Raw genomic sequence first — 4,613 nt, 5'->3', positions numbered from 1 at the left:
TAGATCCCTGCAACTGAATTCCTAAGTGCACACGTCTCTCTAACCCTTGCACAAATCTCATTAACAATAACTCTATAAAAATAATAATTTAATACAGAAAGGATCAACTTTCCATCGTATAATAATAAAAAAAACAAGAACAATAATCCTTGATCCATCAAAGATGTGCATATAGAATTTGATACTCTCTGAATGGAATCATACAATGGAATCTTTAAATGAATATATATATATTTTTTCATATTTAAAAAAATATCATATTTTCTTCTATAGAATTCCGTATAGATGATTAATTAATCATTCAGAAGTCGTAAATAAAGGCATGCAACTTACTTGTTGCATTTAATATCAATCTGCATACACATTAGTGTTGACTTTCGGCCTGTAAATACTAGACTAGAATGAACCCCTTATCATTCTTTTGGAGTGAACTAAAGATTAAAAGCCAAGTGGTGGTACGTGGACCACATAATCAATATTTTTCAAGGTATGGTCGTAGAAACACTTTTTTTGTCAACTAGGAGGGTTTTTGAATGTTACTACATAACTAACAACATAGTATCCATGAATTCACCCTTTCAGCTTTATTAACAAGGTAAGTTCTGCAAAGAAAAGTTGGATATTAGGGAAATATGAAAAAAACAAAAACATGATAAAGTGACGTCATAAGTGCTAACATAAAAATCAACCACTAACAAGGGAAAAAAGATAATAAATATCACAGCCCTGTACCTTCTCAACCAAACATCCGCGTTTTGCTGCTTAGTTTTAAAGCTTTAGATCAAACTAATTTTGTATTTTAAGGTTTTGTTATTGGGAGGCCTGATCTGAGTAACTATGGAACAATCAATATTAATAAGGGAGATAAATATTATTACATTAATATATATTGGGGGGCAGGCCCCAAGTTCCTGAAGGGATGACTCTACCGTTATAGAAGTTTGGCTCTTTTTCAGGCTTTCTTAAAATTCGGTTTTGACTGAATGTATGAACGAACTGTGGATGACGTCCTGAGTATTGCGAATTGTCAATAGTGGTACAATGATGTAATATGAAGTTTAAATCGGTGCATATATGTAGATGTCCACGACTAGGAGTTTTCTTTGAAGAGGGGATTTTTGACAAATCTTTGATAATTTTAATAGAATAAGGTGATTTTTTATACATATGCCAATTTAACAAATAAAATTTTAAAAAAGTGAGAAAAGACAAAATTTGACAATCAATTTTTGTTTTGTTTTTTAAAAGGAAAAACAACTTTTTCAGATTAGTTTTTAATAACCTTTTTTTAAGAATACCCATTTAAATTTTATTTTACAATTGACAGTTAATTATTTTAGAGATGAGTATAACTTTTTAATCATTTCGATTATAAATAAAACTTTTAATGAAGGACGTAATTATGAGTAGAGAAATTTTTAATTTTTAATGTTGTCACAACAGCAAAGAATAATTGAGAAATACCTAACAGATAAATTTTGAAAACAAAATTTTAGTGATGTGGGTGGAATAACCCCCTCCCCCAGCCTTACACCTTGTATAACTAAATATGTGATGGAATTGGGGAAAACATATATTTCCGAGGTCTCAACCGAAATATTGGAACAAATCAGTCTAGAAAAAATCATTTAAGATTGAATTGAAAAAATAAAATCAGTGTTGGACCGAGTTTCAAAACTAATTTAGAGGCATTCAATTATATTTGTATCCATTGTCTTGGCTGAAATATCAGTCCAAATCTGTCTATAAAAAGGCACTTCGGATCCAAATGAAAAAAAAAATGTTCTTGGACTGAATGTCAACACTAATTTTGATGCACTCGTCAATTAATAAATATTTAGAATCTATAAATAAATAGATAATTATAATATAATAATTTGTAACTAATTCTGAGCAATGTTTTTCTATTATAATTATTGATCAAATGAGTATTACATGTTTAATTAACTAATAATTAAATTGAGCCTGATTATAATTGTTTGTGTAAAATTTTGCTACATATTTATCTTTTAGTGTAGACATTGGATACAAAGAAGAGGAAAAAGAAGTGATCAGAGAAGGATCTGTCAAGGCTGGAAATCAATCTATATAAGGAATTCACTTAACCATAAATGAATTCAATAGGAAGACGCTTTGATTTATTCTGTTTTTTATTATTATTGTCAACTATCTCTTTACGAATCAATCTTTGACAATCTTATTGTTATATTTCAAGATCACAACACAGTTATGTACATATTGTAGTAAATATATTAGAATGTACATTCAAATCATCTTTCTGAGAGGTTTCTATAAGAATATATAATGTAGAAGTTATGATTTTGTACAAGTTGTAATTTGTATATGTCCCCAATCAACTCAAAAACAAGATAAAATAATTTTTAACAAAATTGAGCACCTATAAATTTATATTTCTCAACCAATTCAACATATTTTATATCATAAAATTATTTTTATTTACTCTTTGGGGGTACTGCAAATTGCACTTTAAGTAGCAAAAATAGATCTTCACAATAAAAAAATAAGAGATTGATCGATTATATAAAAAGTTAACCCTTTCAGGGTCAATTTAAGTATCTTAAATCCGATGTAGTTTTAAAACTATAGATACTACTCTTAAGATTTCTAAATCATTCAAGAAATTTGAATATAAAAGCTATAATTGATTCCAATGTGTCTATGAAGTATTGAGCTGTACGTATAAAATGTGAAAAAGAAAATTTTTGGATTTTGTACATATATTCTTTAAAGATTGTTTTTATATTCACGTATTATATGTTTAATTATAATTGTTATTTGAAATGTGTAAAATTATCTTCTCAATAGCACATACATCTTCAAAATTCGTAGGACTAACAGAATGAACGTCTTAATTTAGTAGTACCATAAGTCCCACCTTCTCATCGTGCTCTGCACAAATCTCATCCCTAAATATGTTACTTGCATATTGTAATTTTGTTCGAATAGTAACTCGTATACGTCAATTGTACAAGTTGCATATAAAATTTGCGATTATTAACTTTACATGAAGAATTTACTGTGGTTGTGATAAAGACCATTACAAGGATTTTTCTTTAGTGACGCGAGAGTCTTTATGACAAATCTTTCACAATGATGACATAATGATTCTTTTTATGATTAACCAAATTTGACAATTTAAATTCTAGAAAAATGACAAAAGACAAAATTTGACAATTTTTTTATAGTTCAGAGAAAATAAAATTAAAGAGGCAAAATTTAACCGAATAACCTTAATTTAGAAAGTATGACAAATAAATTTTTATATAATAGACGATAGCTTTTATGAAGGGTTTTACAAATAAAAAATATTAAATACAGAAAATGTTTAATTCTCAAAATTGTGACTGCAACAAAAATAATTTACAAAAAAAAAAATTATTTTCCACAAATTTGACAAATAGCCTTTAGTCATTGAAGATGTAGCAATCCCCCCCCCCCCCTCCTCTCGTGGCCAGCTTGTGACAAGGATAATGTAGTTTTTGTGATCGCCATTATATAAAGAGATAAAATTTATTAATCATAATAATTTGCGTAATAGTTTGGCATCAGTCTATGAAGTTATTTTCATAGAATTGTCTCAAGCACTTCATTTCGAATTGGTTCTCAGTACCACTGGTGATGAGTAAGATAGTATGAAACAAAACATTGTACGTTTCATGTATGACTTCAAGTGATGCCTTTCCTCCATTGTACAAAAATACTCATACAAACAGGCAAAATTTCAAAATTACCATTCAAATGGGATGAGTTTATATAAATACCCATGTAAAAAATGTGTACTTTTTTTAAAATTTAACCGTCAACGTACCCGTTTATTGCGTATAATATGTGGGTATTTCTTATATTTATATCCCAAGTAGAAGCAGGGGGGTCCGCAGATAAATTACTGAACTTTTGCTTTTTAATAGAAAAATTAATATTTGAATTTTTTTTTTAAATTTATTGTTTAAAATTCAATTTAATTTTTCAAAAAATTTAACTTGCTGTAAATAATTTTGAAATTTTACTACAAAAAATTGAATATTTCAAATTTTTGTGAAATAGGTACGGATTTGGAATAATAATAATACCATATGTATAACCCTGAGAATGCTCCTGAGTACTAGGTTACGAGTATTACGTGAACCCATATCCTTTGTCTGGACCAAAATATTAGTCTAAAAACCGACTAAGACCACACCTAATAAAAGTTCAGTTTCGAACCGAGTCGCAACACTAATATCTACTCTGTAAAAATCCACCTCCACTTCCTACGTCTACAACAACAGTAAAGAAGCAACAACGCTTAAAGAGAGGCCTTTATCATCCTTCAAATCTCCTGCCGGGAGCAGGAGAATCTGTTGTCGTTGTGCGCCTCTCAAAAAAAAAAAAAAAAAAAATCATCGATCTAACAATAATAATTACGTGATTTTATCAACCATTTCTTATATGAATTTCCCCATTCTTCCTCAGAATTCATATACACTTCTTATGTTAATACAACCATAAATATGAACTACATAATGTGGATTATTTCATTACCACTTATTATTTCCGATACCTTAGGAGAGGGAGATAGAAAAAATATGTATATTTATGTTAGGATGCTTCTA

The 4,613-nt window shown here is 28.7% G+C and overlaps 1 long non-coding RNA gene across 1 annotated transcript; it reads left to right on the top strand.

Moving 5' to 3' along the window:
- Window positions 1-213: 213 nt before the first annotated feature.
- LOC139905494 (uncharacterized) lies at window positions 214-2,316 on the top strand. The gene is made up of 2 exons (XR_011780293.1): window positions 214-1,151; window positions 2,014-2,316. It is a non-coding gene; the product is annotated as an uncharacterized lncRNA (long non-coding RNA).
- Window positions 2,317-4,613: the final 2,297 nt, after the last annotated feature.

This window comes from Lepeophtheirus salmonis, chromosome 5 (assembly GCF_016086655.4).
Source record: "Lepeophtheirus salmonis chromosome 5, UVic_Lsal_1.4, whole genome shotgun sequence".
In the NCBI taxonomy this organism is placed as follows: Eukaryota; Metazoa; Arthropoda; class Copepoda; order Siphonostomatoida; family Caligidae; genus Lepeophtheirus; species Lepeophtheirus salmonis.
The sequence above is the reverse complement of the archived record's forward strand: the minus strand, read 5'-3'. Positions and strand labels throughout refer to the sequence as shown.